This window comes from Spermophilus citellus, assembly GCF_964194105.1.
Source record: "Spermophilus citellus genome assembly, chromosome: 12".
Lineage (NCBI taxonomy): Eukaryota > Metazoa > Chordata > Mammalia > Rodentia > Sciuridae > Spermophilus > Spermophilus citellus.
Genome location: NC_138198.1, coordinates 116,975,610 through 116,995,151, shown reverse-complemented (window position 1 = coordinate 116,995,151; position 19,542 = coordinate 116,975,610).

The window sequence follows — 19,542 nt, the reverse complement described above, 5'->3', positions numbered from 1 at the left end:
CCTCCATTGCCAGCCTTGAGTCTCTGCAGAAGTTAAATGGTTTTTTTGTGACTATTTTAGGGGTTCACATCTGATCGGAGCCAGGCTAGTCTGAGCTTTTTGCAAGATTTTCAACTTGAATTGAGAGAATATTTCTAATGATGTAAAGTTTAAGAGCTAGTGGTGGCCATGTTTAATTAATTGAGGTACTCCAGTAGCCTTCCAATAAATACTCTTCTTCCATCAGATACCTTACTCCCACCCCCTCAAAAAAGGGGTTGCTTTCACTGATATTTCTAAAAACAGTGGATTGTGACAAGTCCAAAGATCCATTTAAAATGTTTATTTTTAGATGATATGCTCAATTCCAACTTTAAGTTAGAATTGATGGGGCAGAATAATTCTATGAAAACTAGTTGTCTTCATCACCCTGATTTTATAGTTTTGTGCCTAATAGTACAAGGTATGTAGGCACCCCATTTTTTTATATTTTATTCTGATTTGTTATATATGATAGCAGAATGCATTACAATTCATATTATACATATAGAGCACAATTTTTCATATCTCTGGTTGTACACAAAGTATAGTTACACCATTCATGTCTTCATACATGTAGTTAGGGTAATGTTGTCCATCTCATTTCACCAGTTTTTCTACCTCGTGCCTCCCCTTCCCCTCCCACCACTTTGCCCTAATCCTCCCATGCTCCCACCCAACCCCATTCTGAATCAGCATCCTTATATCAAGGAAAACATTCAGCATTTGTTTTGGGGGGATTGGCTAACTTCACTTAGCATTATATTCTCCAACTCCATCCATTTACCTGCAAATGCCATGATTTTATTCTCTTTTTTAAAAATATTTTTTAGTTGTTGATGGACCTTTATTTTATTGTATGTGGTGCTGAGAATCGAACCCAGTATCTCACACACACTAGGCAAGCATGCTACCACTGAGCCACAAACCGAGCCCTTGATTTTATTCTCTTAATGCTGAATAATATTCCATTGTGTATATATACCACATTTTCTTTATCCATACTACTCTAAGACTTCATCTCACTCCAGTCAGAATGGCAGCTATTAAGAATACAAACAACAGTAAGTGTTGGCGAGAATGTGGGGGGAAAGGCACACTCATGCATTGCTGGTGGGACTGCAAATTGGTGCAGCTGTATGTATTGAAAATAGTAATTTAAAATCTTAAAGTTTGAAGCCACAAAAATAAAATTACAATTTGACTAATGCATCTTTGCTTAGTTGTAGATATCCTCCACCTTCAGGAAATGTGAAGAGATCTTTCACATTTATTCCTTCAAAACAAAAAATTCTCTCAGTCCTATTGAGCAAACACAAGCATAAATAATCAGCAGAGAGCTTACCACATGCCAAATGTTTTGACAACTGCTTTACATTCATTACTTCATTTAATAGAACCATTGTGACTCCTTCAGGGAACTTGATCTGTATTCCATGAGAATGTCTGGGATTTGGCTCACTTCTCTTTTTACTTTAGTAAAAAGTAACAGGGTTCTCTAGAGGAACGGAATCAACAGGAAGTATAATTATAAAAAGGGGGACTTATTAAGTTGGCTTATGCAACCAGAAGCTGGATAGCCACAATGGCCATCTTCAGGCTGGTGAGCTGGAAGAACCAGTAGTAGCTGCACAGTCCAAGAGGCTGAAGCCCCAGAACAAGAGGGATCACAGTGCTACCCTAGTCTAAGACCTAAGCCTTCTGGAGAATCACTGTCAGAGTATGCTTTGGGAAACTGAAGAAGCGAGACTGATATCCTCAAGGAATAGGCATCTGCTGCTGCTGCTTCATTCTTGGCAGTTTTTAGTCCTTCCAAGTGGTCATCCCATTGGTCAGTGCTGCCCATGCTTAGGATGATCTCCATTTCAGTTGGCTATCCCACATGCCAATCATTCCTAGACACACCCTCACTAACACGCCCATAATCCTCTTAATCCTTGGCATCTCAACCCAATCAAGTTGACAATCCAAATTAATCTACAGTAACACCCGGAAAAATACTAAAGGTGGGGCGGGAATAGGTGGTTTTGACTTCCACAGGTCTCTCAGGCTTGCCTAGATTCCCCCTAAAAAGGGGATTCTTGGGAACCCAAGTAGAGGAGCCCAGTGTGGTCTCACCCATGCTCCCAGCTATGGCAGCATTCCCATAGATCACCAAAAGAGGTAGTCACCCTGCTCAGGAGAGCTAGCCCAACCAGGCCTCAACATCCTGCTGCAGCTGCACTATGGGACTCAAGACTATCCCATCCATGTATACCTAGGGGCTTTCTGGGGCAGTCCTGGCTGTGACCTATCCAGTACTGAGCACAGTAGGTATTAGCCTCATATTTCATAAAAGAAATGTGTTCAAAGAGGTTATGTGAATTTCCTGGAACTCCCCAACTATCTAGTCACCCCAGACCTAATTCATTCTAACTCTAAAGCTCAGACTTTTAACCACCACACCTGTGGACTCCTTTAAGGATATACAACTGCATCCTGGGTTGCCAGAAAAATGGTCCACATAGGATGGCAATTTTAAAGCCTGAATACATTTAGCCTTCATTCAGTTTGCATGAGTGGAATTACACCACAATGACAGTAGTTGCCTTGATCTGCAAGTCAGTGACATGAATTAAAATAACCCATTGCATTAATCAGCAAATACTTCAGTATCCTCTCCTTTCCAGGCAGAGTGGAGCTACAAAATATAAGACATCAGCCCTGCCCTTGAAGAGCTTGCAGTGATTGAGGAGATAATAATTATGCTTGTGTATACTATTTACTGAGCATTCCCTCTGTGCCAGACCCTTGTGCTCAAGTTCCTCCTATGTCCTACCTCAAAGACCCACAGTATAATACTAAGCAAATGCTAAACAAATGGTCAGACATGGGCAAAAAGCACTCCTAGTGAAGGGTTAACATTATAACTAAAATGAGGATTTTTTAAGGTCATGTGGTAGTAATGTGCTCTTCCTGAATTGCCAAGGTTCTAACTAGCAGTTGATAGAGGCGAAAGGAACAGTATAGTCATTGAGAAACTAGCTGCAGAATGAAACTAAACCTGTGGACAGCTTCATGGGTCCAAGTTTAGAATCTCTCCAGAGTTTCCTTCCTCCATAACCATATTGCATGTAAGAAGATCAAATAATGAGATGTCCAGAGGATGGAAAAAGAATACACCAGTTCTTCAAACTCACACTTTTACTTTAGTTGTGGTAAGCATTGCTGGTTTTCTACCCAACATCCATTCTCACCTTCTTGTATAATCAGAACACGGACTTTGTTTATAGCAGAAATATGCACAATTTTTTTTTAAAAAAACCCATACTTCATTACAACGAGGATTGCCAATGCAACTCAATGTAGCTCTGGCCATTGAGATGTAAACAGATACAGAAGTCTTTGGGTGGAGCTTCTAGGAAGCTCTAACTCCGCTGGTATGCCCCCTTTTTGCCGCAGTCTTGGCTGGGCACAAGATCATGAGCCACTCACAGCTTTGTAGATTCAAACAGCAATTCTTTATTCCCGAACTCACACCGGCCTCTACACACACGTTCTGGGGAAATCCAAGTTCTGCTGCCGCCCAATTCACCTACTCCACGAGGCTTTCTTCTCCAATACTTTCTGAATCTCACGAGAACTCAACGGGAACTCAGGCAGCAGGAACGCCCTATTTCCAGCAGCCATAATCTTCAACCTCCAACTTCCCTAAAACCCATATTGTCTTAAACTGGGAATGCCCTAAACCCAAGGAGCGGGATACTTCCTCAAACCTGCAGGATACACCCTAATCCTGGATCCACCCTGGTCCTTGAGCAAGGTCACTTTTCTCAAACACACATGCAATGTCACAGCGAATTTCCAAGGCAAGTCAATTTAACATGGGGTACGCTGGCAAGGAAATTTCGATGCGTCATTCCTACTTGGCAATGGCCCTCAGCATCTCCCCCCTTCTGATTAATTAAACAACAAGCAATGTGGCTTAAGGACCGTGCCTGGTAGGTTGTCCAATTCAACATATGGTTCTTACCCGTCATGGGAGAACTGACCTTTAGGCGTCACCCTCCTGTCTTAGGTTGATACCACTGCAATCAGATCAACCCGTCACTGACTACCGGTCCAGCATTCAGACATAGGCCTATGCCTCACCTCTGTTGGCCCCCAAATTTAGCCTTGGTGCCAGTGGGGGGGTGAGGTTCTTTGCCTCACCTCTGTTGGCCCCCAAATTTTAGACCATCACTAGTAGAAGGGAGGAGGATACAGAAATGCCACGACACCAAGCCAATTGATGGCTCCTTTGGAAAAATTGCATTACTGGTGACACCATCAGCAAAGATATGCCAGCATTACCACAATTAACATGGGGTGCGCTGGCAAGGAAATTGCATCACTGGTGACACCATCAGCAAAGATATGCCAGCACTACCACAATTCGCTGCACCAGATGATAGTTCACAATGCATACAACTGATATATAGTCCAGGCAAGTTCTGCAGGCAGTTCAAATCGGAGGAGTCTATCAATATGTCCATTTCCTCCCAAAGTAAATCAAGTCCTTGATTGAGCATTACTTGTTGAGTTATATTCATTGATGCATCAGTTTATACAGTTTACTGTGATGGCTATCATAGAAGCTGTAGTTTGGTTTTATCTTAGTCTTCACCGGCACTGGGATGGAGATGGGAATTCTGGCAATGATGCTAAAGAGACATTATCCTGAACAGAATTATTAAATATAATGAAAAGGAAAGGTTAAAGTTAACAAACAGATCTGTTAACCTCCTTTAAAAACAATCCTTAACAGCTGTTTACCTAATTTAAATTAGTAAACAAATAGATCTGTTAACCCCCTTTAAAAACAATCCTTAACAGCTGTTTACCTAAATTAAATTAAACCATTTAAATCATGTGAATAAAAAAAAATTCGGATCCATTTTTTCATGAGTGCTCCTCATATATGAAATATGGACATACACACATACAGACATACAACACAAAACAGAAGTGTGCACACATAACATACAACACATAAGACAATAAAGGCCTTGTAGCTTTACCTAGGTGAATTCTCCATTGCAATGTTTAAAAACTCCAGTCAAAAAATAAAACTGATCAGAAAAACATTAACCTAGGTTTGTATGAGCTCAAAAATAAAATAGAACTTTATGATGTGGAAAAAATGCAATAATAAAATAGATATTGAAAAAAGCACCCTGGTTAATCACTGTTGCAGATGTAAGAATAGCCAAGCTGGAGCTCTGGATATCAGCTGTTATGGATTTGAGTCAAATCATCTTCTTTTTCTGTAGAAATTGCTTTAGTTAATCTCTCCGGAATCCAAATTGGCTGCTGTTCTCCCTGTGGAAAAACACAAACGGAACCCCGACTCCAGACAATAACTGGGTCGGGACCTTTCCATTGTCCTGTTAGAATATCTTTCCAAAGTACCTTAGGCTTATGTTCATTTTTCGGATACATATGTCTTTCCGCAGCACTAAGTCCTGATGAATCCAAATTTAGAAAGTTTAGAGTAAAAAGGGTTATTTTAAGTTTATCTTTGGGGGATATATACCCCTTTCCAATTCCCTCTTTTTGCTTTAATAAGTACGTTTTAATAGTTTGATGAGCTCTTTCAACTATGCCTTGTCCCTGTGGATTGTATGGGATTCCTGTTATATGAGTAATACCAAATGATGAGCAAAATTGTTTAAAAGAGGTAGAAGTATAACCAGGACCATTATCTGTTTTTAACTGTTTAGGAATGCCCGCAGTGGCAAAATTTTGTAAGCAATGAGCTATAACATCTTTAGTTTTTTCTCCGGCATGAAGGGAGCCCATCAAAAATCCAGAAGAAGGGTCAACTGTAACATGTAAATATTTTAATTTTCCAAATTCTGGCAAGTGTGTGACGTCCATCTGCCAAATATGGTTAGGTATCAGTCCTCTAGGATTGACTCCAAGATTAACTTGTGGTAAAAAGGTCACACAATTTTGACATTGTTTTATTATATGCCTGGCTTGTTCCTTAGTTATTTTAAAACGCTTTTGTAAAGTATTAGTATTAACATGAAACCTTTTATGAAAATTTGTAGCTTCTTCTAGTGTAGAGAAAATATGTACATCATGTGTAGTTTTATCTGCTAAATCATTGCCCAAACTAAGGGCTCCAGGCAATCCTGTATGTGCCCTAATATGTCCTATAAAGAATGGATATTTTCTGTCCCAGATTAGACTTTGTATAGTGGAAAACAAAGAGAAAACAGTAGAGGAAGGGGAAATCCTACCAGCATCTTCAAGGGATTTAATAGCATTAACTATATACTATCAGAAAATAAATACAGAATCTTTGAATATCACAAAAGCTTGTAAAACTGCATTAAGCTCTACCTTTTGAGATGATTGGGTACTAAAAATGTAAAAGTTTGATCAGGGGTAACTACTGCTGCTGTACCATTATTAGACCCATCAGTGAATATATTTGGAGCATTCATGATAGGTGTTTTTCTTGTCATTTTAGGAAAAACTACAGGATGCTTAGACCAAAAAGACAACAAAGGATTTGATGGTAAATGATTATCAAATGAAACATTAGATTTACACATGATTATTGCCCAAGTATTTAACTCATTAGTTAACTCATCAATTTGATCCATAGTATATGGAGTAATAATTTTATTGGGAGAAATTCCAAACACTCCCTTTGCTGCTCTTATTCCTTTGAGTATTAATTGTCCTACAGCCTCAGGATACCTAGTAAGAATAGTGTTAGGAGAATAAGATAAATGTATCCACAATCATGGACCTTCTTGCCAAAATACTCCTGTAGGAATATTTTTTGTTGGTAGTACAATAAATAATAAAGGCAAACTTATATCAATTCTATCTAGATGCATATTTTCCATATATGTTTCAATAATTTTTAATGCCTTTCTAGCTTTAGGAGTTAACATTCGGGGTGAATTTGGATCTGATGGACCTTTTAGAATATCAAATAAAGGTCCCAACTCTCCTGTTGGTATGCCTAGATAAGGCCTTATCCAATTTATGTCTCCCAATAACTTTTGAAAGTCATTAAGTGATTTGAGTTGATCTACTCGTATTTGAATTTTTGGTGGACGGACCATGGTTGAGGATAATAGAACTCCTAAATAATTAATTGGAAAATTTAATTGTACTTTATCTATTCCTATCTCTAGATCATAATTTTTTAACAGGTTTGTAAGTGTGGCATAACATTCCAGCAATGTGTTTTTATCTTTATGTGCTAATAATACATCATCCATATAGTGAAATATTTTTAGTTCAGGATTTTGATTTCTAAGTGGCTGGATTGCTTTATTAACATAGATTTGACACATAGTTGGACTGTTAGCCATCCCTTGAGGGAGTACTTTCCATTCATATCTTTGATCAGGACCTTCATGATTTAATGCAGGGATAGTAAATGCAAAACGTGGACTATCCTCGGGATGAATTCGAATAGAAAAAAAACAATCTTTAATATCTATAGCTAAAACATGCCAGGTTTTTGGTAAAGCAGACAATTGAGGAATCCCTGATTGAGCAGGTCCCATAATAACCATCTCATTATTAATGGCTCTTAAATCTTGCAATAATCTCCATTTACCAGATTTCTTTTTGATGACAAAAATGGGAGTATTATGGGGAGATACGGAAGGTTGTATATGTCCTTCCGCTAATTGTTGTTTGACCAGATCATGGGCTACTTGTATCTTTTCTTTAGTCAGGGGCCACTGAGGAACCCACACTGGTCTTTCTGATTTCCAAGTAATTTTGATTGTCTCAGTGGCCCTTTCTGAAAATCCAACCCATGTCTGTCTGTTCCTTGATCTATTTGAATTGGTGCTGCTATACCTTGTTCTTGTTTTCCTAATCTTTTTTCTTTCCTAACACCTTGTCTAGTCCTAGTAATGGGCGTATTAGGATTGATGTTATTTGTTAATATCAAACCTAGTTGATCTAGGACATCTCGTCCCCATAAATTTATGGGAAGATGATCTAATACATACGGCTGTATAGTTCCTTCATATCCTTCAGGATCCTTCCAATCTAATACCATAGCACTTCTATGTGGATTTGTTGCCACTCCTAGGCCTCGAAGCGTTTGAGTGGCTTGTTGTAATGGCCAATGTTTTGGCCATTCTTGAAGAGATATGATGCTAAGGTCAGCACCTGTGTCCAGTAGCCCATTAAACTCGTGACCTTGAATATTTAGTTTTAGCATTGGGCGAGAATCTAAATTTAAAGACAGCATAGCCCAATCTACACCTGTGGAGCCTAATCCCCTGGAACCTCTTTCTACATTATGACTAGAGAACTTATTATGTAGGCTGGGTATTATTAACAACTGTGCTATTCTATCTCCAGGTGAAATTACTGATATACCTCTTGGAGAACTAGCTATAATTTTTATTTCACCTATATAATCAAGATCAATTACCCCAGGATTTATCATAAGTCCTTTTAATGTAGATGAACTACGTCCCAATAATAAGCCTACTGTTCCTTGGGGAAGAGGTCCTTTAACTCCTGTAGGAATGATTTGAACTCCCATCTCTGGAGTTAGTACTGCTCTGGCAGAGGTGCAGATGTCCAACCCTGTGCTCCCTCGGGTTTGTCTGATGAGGGATTTAATGGACAATGTGTCCTGGGCACCACCCTGATGGTGTTGCTGGGTTCCTCCACTGCCCCGTATATTTGTGGTTGTGGGCCCTGGAGCATTGGGCCCCCCAGTCCGTTTTTTGGCAATGAAGCCTGATGCCTTTCTCCACGATATCGTGGGTAAATACCTGATCCTTGTCCGTTTTTTGATAAGGGAGTACCTTCTATGGTGGTTTGAGAACGGCATTCATTAGCCCAATGTCTCCCTCTACGGCATCGTGGGCAAATACCCGGTATTCTATTCCTTTGATTTCTAGTTTTGTTAAACCCTCCTCCTACGGGGCAACTCCTTTTAAAATGTCTTGTTCACAATTATAGCATGTATTTTGCCTGGCATCTAAAGCCTGTTGTACTGCAGCTGCCAAGACTTGCCCTTGTTCATTAATATCTCTACATAATTTAATATATGTGTTTAAGTCTTCATGTCTCCATGGTCTAATAACCTCTCTGCAGCAACGATTTGCTTGGTCATAAGCCAGTTGTTTTATTAATGGCATTGCTTGATCTGTATCCCCAAAAATTTTGGTACCTATTTGAATAAGCCTATCTACAAAGTCAGCGTAAGGTTCATTAGCTCTCTGTATTACCTTAGATAGCTGACCTTGTAAATCTCCATGTCCTTGTAAAGTCTTCCATGCCCTAACTGCGTCTGCAGCAATTTGTGCATATATAGCAGGATCATATTCAATTTGCTGCCGTTGACCCTCATAAGGTCCTTTTCCTAACAACATATCTAGATTTCTTTGAGGGTAACCGGCTGCTGCATTTCGCCTAGCTGTCTCCGTGCAAAATTCCTCATTGGCAACCTTCCATAACAAATATTGTCCTCCATTGAGCACAGATTTACACATGCTAGCCCAATCTGCTGGCGTCATGTCCAAGTTAGTAATGGACTCGACCATGCTTACCGTGAAGGGAGCTTGGGGACCATAGGTTGTTACAGCCTCCTTTAACTGCTTCACTGTTTTAAAATCTAAAGCACGGTGAATTCGCTGCCCTCCTACCTGTTCAAGTACAGGGCATGCTAATCTTTGAGGTCCTGTCTCAGGATCCCACTTATCAACTACGGGGTTTGAGGGCCACTCAGCTGTCTCCATCGGTGGGGCTGTTGGTTGAATTACGCCCTCTGGTAATAAAACGGAGTTAGTAACAGCCTCTTATTGTGGCCTTTTTCCTAATAACCCCTTTTTCTTTAAATTTTCTTCCTCTGTCTGACTAGCTCGAGAGACCTTTTCTTTTGCTTGATCTAAAATGTCTTTCTCCATGGTCTGAACCTCTAACAATTTACTTAACACCTTTTTGGTTTCTTTTTTACTAATTTCTAATCTACTATAAAGATAACGCAACCCAATAAGATAACACAAAATAAAACCGAAACTGAATGAAACAAAAACTGAATAAAAATTCGCTGTATCAATTTTCTCTTCCTTGGGGCTGACAAACTTCAAACCTTGAGCCAACCATTTTTCCCAGTTTGCCTGAGAAATTCATAGGGATAGGCAGCTTGAAACAAAAACAAAATAAATCAAATCAAGAACACATTGTTTTTTGAAATGGTCACCCATTCTCTCGCCTTCCCTGAGGGGCGAGCAATATCACTTACCTCCAAGTTTCAGACGTTCCGCATACGGACCACCAAATGCCGCAGTCTTGGCTGGGCACAAGATCACGAGCCACCACACAGCTTTGTAGATTCAAACAGCAATTCTTTATTCCCGAACTCACACTGGCCTCTATACACATGTTCTGGGGAAATCCAAGTTCTGCTGCCGCCCAATTCACCTACTCCATGAGGCTTTCTTCTCCAATACTTTCTGAATCTCATGAGAACTCAACGGGAACTCAGGCAGCAGGAACGCCCTATTTCCAGCAGCAATAATCTTCAACCTCCAACTTCCCTAAAACCCATATTGTCTTAAACCGGGAACGCCTTAAACTTGTCTTAAACTGTGAACGCCCTAAACCCAAGGAGCGGGATACTTCCTCAAACCTGCAGGATACACCCTAATCCTGGATCCACCCTGGTCCTTGAGCAGGGTCACCTTTCTCAAACACACATGCAACGTCACAGCGAATTTCCAAGGCAAGTCCATTTAACATGGGGTACGCTGGCAAGGAAATTTCGATGCGTCATTCCTACTTGGCAATGGCCCTTAGCACCTTTTGCCTGTTGCCTTTTGACCTTTCCACTTTGGCAGGGGAGGATTGTACCAGAGGGCACTTTACCAATGAGTTACATCCCCAGTCCTTTTTATTTTTTGAAATACTAAGTTGCTGAGGCTGGCCTTGAACTTGCCATCCTCCTGCCTCAGCCTCTCAAATCACTAGGATTATTACAACATTGCAACACAAAAAATTAAAATACCTGAAAATAAAGGCTAAGCTAGTAGATGGAAGATGACTGGCTTCCATTATAGAACCCTCAGCCACTCGACATCCTAGCCCAGGACAGCCCCTCTCCAGCTTCCTGATACATGAGAAACACAAAACCTCTTTAAGCACCCTAAATTCTGTGATCCTTATGTTCCTGAAACATGTTTTGAAATTAGAAATATAAGCACATAACTTATTAAGAATCAATTTTTTAAATTTAGCCTTCTATGAATAAATGTGATTGAACTCTCTGGTCCCAAGAGAAATGCATCAATGTGGGAATTTAACATTATGACAATGGGTCCTGTTTCTTGTAGTTGGAATGAAAACATTGGTTCAATGTCTTAGTTAAACTTCAGAAAACTACACAAAAATCAGTTGATTTTCTAATTACTTATCATTGGGGTGCATTTTCTTTTCAGATTATATATTTACGCATGATATATAACACAATATACAGTCCTATTAAATATGTTACCTAACTATCAAACTCAGATTGATATTTCTTCTACAATTTATGGATTATATGTTAACTGAATTGACTGGTGAGTTAAGACAAACAATCGAACAGTTTAAGTATAAAACTTCAAAATAACACTTTGCTCATGCAGACAAAATTTATTAAATTCAGAAAATAAAGCAACAAAAACAAAGCAAGACCACCTTGGCTTCTAGCTGTTCACCAGCAGGTCGTGTGGGTTTAAAATGTTTGTTATCTGCATTTCATTTTAGTTCCCAAACCTAGACCCCTACCTCATCCAAGATTTTCCATATGATAAGGATACATACAGACATATTCCACCTGATTCGTGCTCTGAAGAAACTCATCTGAACTGGGAGACAGAACTCTGTGTCCCTTGGTTGTAAGCGTTATGTACACTCTTGGATCACACAGAGGGCTCTGCCTCTAATTAGCGTGTGACCTCAGGCAAGCTTCTCTGAGTCTGAACTGACTTATCTGTAAAACAGTAGTGACATCGCCAGCCCTGTGGCACTTTTTTTGGTCTCATTTTGCTTATCACAAATTAGATTAAAACATTAAATGCATTGAGTTATTTGTGTGCAAGCTTTATAACCCGGTAAGAATATTAGTTGCTTGGTGGCCTTGTAGACTCAAAGTTTGTGCATAGATTAAAGTTATTAAGCCAAGGCAACATATGGTATCTGCCTTGTCAGCGATGCATGAAATAAATGTTTAGAGACAGAAAAAGCTCAGGAAAACCAGTGTGCTAAGAAGAATGGCCACTAAAGCCTTGAGGATAGACTTCAAAAAAGCGTAGTCCCACAAAGAAACATTTGCAAACAACTGAGAAAAGTCAGGAATCAATCTGACGAATTTTTAGAACACAATTTATATTCAGAAGTAAAGGATTTAATTCCATTGATCAAACATTTACAGGAGTTCATACTTAATGAGCCCTTACCACATGCCAGGCACTTTGCTAACTACTTTAGAAGAATTAGTTAATCTAATTCTTTATTTACTCACAGTTAGTAGAAGAGGAAACAGACTCAGGGTAACCCATCCATGTCAAACAGCTGAGAAGTGGATCAGCTGCTGATTTCAAGCAGGTTAGTATGAGACAGCTTTGCATTTTTAAATTTATTTTTAGTATCATTTTTAATGCATATCAATTATATAAATTAATGGGTTTCGTTGTAACATTTCCACACATACACATACCATGCTTTAATCATATCTAAACTCCCTTCTACCTTCTCTTGCCAGCCCTGGGCCATACTCCCTTCCCCTTCCCTAAACGTTCTTCTACTTTTATGTCTCCCCTCCACCCCAAGTTTCCACATTTGAGAAAAAATGTGCGATAGCTGTCTTTCTGTGCCTTGCTCATTTCACTTAATATAATCCCCAGTTCAATTCATTTTCCATTATTCTTTGTGGCTAAATGATCTTTTATTGTGTGTATATGCTATATTTTCTTTATCTGTTCCTCAGTTGATAGGCATCTAGGCTGATCCTGTATCTTGGCTATTATGATTAGTGCTTCAATAAACTTGATACCTCTTTTAGACTGACTTCATTTCCCTCAGTTAAATATCCAGGAGTGTATATCTGGATCATATGACAGTTCTATTTTTAGTTTTTTGAGGAATCTCCATACCACATAGTGACTGTATTAACTTACATTCCCACAAACTGCATATATGTATAAGGATTCCTTTTTCTCCACATCCTCACCAGCATATATTATTATTATATTTTCTCTAACCATTCTAACCGGGGTAAAATGTGAATATAGTCTTGATTTGCAATTTTCTGATGACTAAAGATATTGAACATTTTTCATATGTTATTGGCCATTTTTACTTATCTTTTTGAGAAGTGTCTATTCAGAAATTTTGCCCATATTAGTTGGGTTGTTTGTTCTTTTGATACTAAGTTTTTGAGTTTTTATATATTCTGGATGTTAATCCTCTGCCACATGAATAACTGGAAAAGATTCTTCTCCCAGTCTGTAGATTATCCCTTCACTTTGTCTATTGTTTTCTTTGCTGTGCAGAACTTTTAATTTCATATAATCCCATTTACCGATTCTTGTTTTTGTTTCTGGGGCTATTGGAGTCCTATTCAAAATATTGTTGCCTGGCCAATATCTTGAAAAATTTTCCATTTTCTTCTAGTAGTTTCATAGTATCAGGTCTTACATTAAGTTATTTGATCCATTTTGAGTTCATTTTTGCACAAGGTCAGAGACATGGGTCTAGTTTAAATCTTTTACATGTGAATATCCAGCAGAGTTTGTTGAAGAGGCTGTCTTTTCTCTGTCATATGGTTTGGGCCCCTTTGTTGAGAACCAGTTAGCTGTAGATATGTGGGTTAATTTCTGGCTTCTATTGTATTCCATTAGTCTACATGTCTGGTTTTATGCCCATACCATGCTATTTTGTTACTATGGCTCTGAAGTATATTTTGAAACCAGGTATTATGATGCTTTCAACATTAGCATTCTCTGTGTTAATTGCTTTGGCTATTCAAGGTCTTTGTGTCTTCATATGAATCTTAGGATTTTTGTTGTTGTTGTTGTTTTATGAAGAATGTCATCAGTATTTTAATGGGGATTATGTTGACTCTATAGATTGCTTTTGGTAGTAAGGCCATTTTAACAATATCAGTTCTCCCAATCCATAAATTTGGGACGTCTTTCCATCATTTAGTGTGTTCTTCAATTTCTTTCTTTGGTATTTTGTAATTTTCATGATAGAGGTCTTTCACCTCTTTGATTAGGTTTATTCCTGATTGTTGTTGTTTGTTTGTTTCATTTCTTTTTCTTTTTTCTTTTTTCTTTTTTTTTTTTTTTTTGAGGCTATTGTGAATGGGATTGCTTTCCTGGTTTCTTTCTCAGTGAGTTCATTATTGGTGTATAGAAAAGCTACTGATTTGTATACATTAATTTTGTATCATGCTACTTTGCTGATTGTGTTTATTAGTTCCAAGAGTCTTTTGGTGAAGGGGTTGAGATCTTCTAAATATAGAATCATATCATCTGTGAATAGGGATAGTTGAACTTCCTCATTTCCTAGTTTATCTCTTTTTTAAAATTTTTATTTTAGTTGAACCAGGCATGGTAGCACACTCCTATAATCCCAGTGGTTCTGGAGTCTGAGATAGGAGGATCTTGAGTTCAAAGCCAGCTTCAGCAATGGAAAGCACTAAGCAACTCAGTGAGACACTGTCTCTAAATACAAAATAGGATGTGGCTCAGTGGTCAAGTGCCCAAGTTCAATCCCCAGTACCGAAAAAAAAATTTAGTTGAGATAAACACAATGCCTTTATGTTATTTATTTATTTATTTTCCTATGCAGTGCTTAGGATCAAACTCAGTGCCTCACACATGCTAGGCAAACGCTCTACCGCTGAGCCACAACCCCAATCCCTTATATCTGTTTTATTTCTTTCTCTTGTCTAATTGCTCTGGCTAAAATTTTAAGTACTACATTGAATAAAAGTGGTGACAATGGACACCCTTTACTTGGTCCTGATTTTAGAAGAAATGCTTTTAGTTTTTTCCCATTTAGTATAATGTTGGCTATGGGTTTGCCATATATAGCCTTATATTAAGTTGCAGTCTGAGTCTTCTATACTTAATTATTCAAGCCTTTTATCATGAAGACATGTTGAATTTTATCAAAGGCTTTTTATGCACCTATTGAGGTGATTACACAATTTTTTTGGTACTAGGAATTGAACTCAGGGGCAATTGACCACTGAGACATATCTCCAGCTCTACTTTGTATTTTATTTAGAGACAGGGTCTTACTGAGTTGCTTAGTGCCTTGATGTTGCTGAAGCTGGCTTTGAACTCGTGATCCTCCCATCTCAGCCTTCTGAGCCGCTGAGATCACAGGCATGCGCCACTGAGCCCGGCATGATTCATGAGTTTTTTCTTTTTTAATATTTTTTTTAGTTATACATGAACACAATGTCTTTATTTTGTTTATTTATTTTCATGTGGTGCTGAGGCTTAAACCCAGTGCCTCACATGTGCAAAGCAAGTGCTCTGCCACTGAGCCACAACCGCAGCCCATGATTACATGACTTTTATCCTTGATTTTATTTGTGTGTTGTATTATATTTATTGATCCGCATATATGTTGAATCATCCTTGCATCCCTGGAATGCAACCAAGTTGATCTGGTGTATAATATTTTCTAATGTGCTATTTAATTTGATTTGAAAGTACTTTATTGAGAATTTTCGTATCTATGCTCATCAGGGGTATTGATCTATTGTTTTCTGCTTTGACCGTGTCCTTACCACATTTAAGTATCAGTAATACTGGCTTCATAGAATGAGTTGGGGAGCTTTCCTCCCTTTCTATGGAATAGTTTGACGAACATTGGCATTAACTCTTTTTTTTTTAAAAGAGAGAGAGAGAATTTTTTTTTTAATATTTATTTTTTAGTTCTTGGAGGACACAACATCTTTGTATGTGGTGCTGAGGATCGAACCCGGGCCACAAGCATGCCAGGGGAGCACACTACCGCTTGAGCCACATCCCCAGCCTGGCATTAACTCTTTAAAAGCCTGATAAAACTAGTACTAAATACATCAGTCCTGGGCTTTTCTTTTTTGGGAAATTTTTATTATTATTTTAATCTCATTATATATACACACATATATGTGTGTATATATATACACACACACACATATATGTATGTATATATGTGTATGTGTGTGTATTATATATGTGTGTATATATATATATATATATATATATATATATATATATCCTCATGGTTCAATTTTGATAGGTCATATGTGCCCAGAAATTTTTTCATTTCTTCTAGGTTTTCTAATTTATTAGTATATAGTTTTTTGGTTTTTTTTTTTGTTTTTTTTTTTTTTAGAGAGAGAGAGAGAGAGAATTTTTAATATTTATTTTTTAGTTCTCGGCGGACACAACATCTTTGTTGGTATGTGGTGCTAAGGATCGAACCCGGGCCGCACGCATGCCAGGCAAGCGCGCTACCACTTGAGCCACATCCCCAGCCCAGTATATAGTTTTTCAAAATATTTCCTAATGATCCTATAAACTTTAGTGGTATTGTTACCAACTCAAAGTCCAAACACTGATCCCAAGGAAAAACTAATTTCCAAGAGATAAGTGTGGGGAGAAAGAAAGACTTTATTCAGTGGTCAAAGAATGGAGAAGAAGCAGCTTTGTTCATAAATCAGCTTCTCAACCCCAAGGAGTTGAAGGTTATAGATACAGGGTAGGAATAATGAGGGAGTAAGAGAGACTAATGAAGAGAAGGGATGTTCATTTCTTTTCTGGAAATAGGCAAAGATCATCCAAGAACTCAGGCACCACCTCTTCTCACTCCTTCTATTGTTTGGTGTTTCCAGTCATGTTCGCCTGTAGGGTCCTAGAGACTAGACAGTGTTTGGGTCAAGTTATCCCTATATTATAGTTTTGAACAAAACATTTGTCAAATAACCAACATATGCACATGCAAAGCTGAGTAGGATCTGAGGCAACAAAGGAGACAGACATGATATGAAGGCAGGGAGGTTGAACCTTCTCATTCTGTCCCAGTCCCCCATAGACATGGTAGGCCCAAGTAAAGGGTCAGTGTTTCCAGCAAAATCTACCTTCAACCCTGAAAAGTAACTTAGGCTACTGTTCTCATTATAACCCACATTAGAGGTCTTCTCTACAGCAAAGCCATTGGGAGACTAACAATGCCTTGCCCAGCTATAAGACTTCCCAAACCAGTGATTTTCAAGTGAACTAAGAGTAAGTGAGGCTAGAGGGTTCACGTAGGTTTTCCCAAGTGACCGTATCTGCTGTAACATTCCCCTTTTTCAGATCTAGTGTTTATTTATTTGGATCTTCTGTTTCCTTTGGTTTAGCTAAGGCTTTGTCAGTTTTATCTGTCTTTTCAAAGAACCAACTCGTTGGTTCATTCATCCATTGTACTGTTCTTTTAGTCTCTATTTTATTTATACCCTGATCTTTATTGTTTCCTTCCTTCTGATGATTTGGGGTTTGATATGTTCTTGTTTTTCTAAAACCTTGAGATGCATCATTAGGCTCTGTCTTTTTAATGTAGGCATTCATAGCTTTAAATTTCATGAAACAGCCTTTTAAATTTGCTCTTCTTTCCTCACAAATCAAGGAATTCTGTGCACACAAGCCATACTGTAGAGATCTTATTTTCATTGCTCTGCATTCAGACCTTTTCCTGTTTTGGGTGGCTGTCCATTATGAGACACTTTGGGGATGCAGAGTTCTTCTCCCTCTACTTAGAAGACGAAGATGGGCTCCATCCTGCTATTCCAGGCAGCTTAGCATTGGCTACTACCAATGGCATCCAAGCCTATAGCAGTGGCCATGGCTCCAGTGAGGTTCTCTGTGGGTCCGCTTGGCTGTGTCCCCTGTTGCCCCGCTTCCCTTGATCCCCAACCAATTTTAAGCCTCCCCAATTATTCTCAAGTCATTTTTATCCTAAACATTTTGAAAAACAATATTATAAATATATTTAGCTTTGAAAAAAATGACTGCATCTGTTACTTGAAACCAAGAACTTTGATATGCCATACTTTGTGTTTGTAAACATATGTTGTCAGTGTTTAGGGGGATTTCTAATATAGCTCTAAAAATATTTAGTAAACACTTATATAGTCCTTACAATGTGCCAGATATGGTTATAATTGCTTTACAAATACTAACTTATTTAATCTTCAGAATCCTGTGAGATACATATTATTAAGCCATTTTACAATTTGGAAAACTGAAACACAGAAAAATTATAAATAGCTTTCTTGAGAACTCACAGCTAAGCAAACAATGAGATTTTAAAATCCATAGTTTTCCCAAACATTCTATCCTATAATGTGCAAAAGAGCATTTGTCGGTATTTTATTTCTAGAGATGTGGTCGCGGTACATAAGCAGACAGTGTGAGAACTAGACTCTACCCTGTGTACAGATAACCCAGTAGAACCAGCACACTTAGGAAAAGGCACTTTGAAAGTTTCCCTCATGTGTGAAGTTGATGTGGTCCATGCTACCATCAGATTCTTAACATTTACCTTTTAGGTATGGTCCGGCTATTTTCCAAATGGTATATACAGCAAGCAATAATTTTTTTCACTTTTCCTTTTATCAGAATTAAACAGTGGGAGTAGATATTTGTTGTCTCTTTTTAAGCAGTTAAAGTTTTATAAAGACCTGGAAACCCACAGTATACTTACTTCAAGTCATAGCACTTTCGTGGCTAACTCAAGCAACTTATTGCTTTGAGTACGGTAGTTCACCATGAAATAGGGATACGAAAAGATCTGCACATAAACCTGAGGGTAGAGTTAATTACTCTTTAATGTCAAGATGGCTGATGGTTTGACTTTTCTGGAACATTCCAGGCATATTTTTCTGGGAATGGTAAGATATCCTGAAACTTTCCTTTTCCCTTTGATAATTTTGGTGTGTACCTGGATCCATCTGAAACCAGAAAGTCAAAAACTAATGATAAAATGGTTTTCCTTTAAAACCTTGCCCTCAGGGACTAACTTAGAAAAGGGTTTTCTAGGTAGTTCTGTGGTATCCATAACCAAATCTAGGATACAGGAGGGAATTTTCCCCCAGGAGCCCTACACACAACTCTCCTTAGTCTTCATCCGGATTTGGCATACATTAGACATTCTACCACACAATCTCTTAGCAGCGCCTGGCACCATAATAAGAACATTCTCTGAATTTCAGGGCGAAGTCTTTGAGTGCCATTTCATTTGTAAAGCCCCAAGTCTTGTGTAATGCTAACTGACATTCTGGTTTATAAGATCTTATCTCATGTCAGTCTGATGGCTGGAGCTGCTATTCCAGGGCCTCCAAGGCTGACTGAACTCAGTGGAGTCTGAGACAAGAGAATAATGAGGTGAGGACCTGTTATCCATCCCCTGGGCCTGAGTATTTGAGAGCCTGTGTGGCCAGGGGCTCACTCACAGCCGCCTTCTTTCATCTGGTAG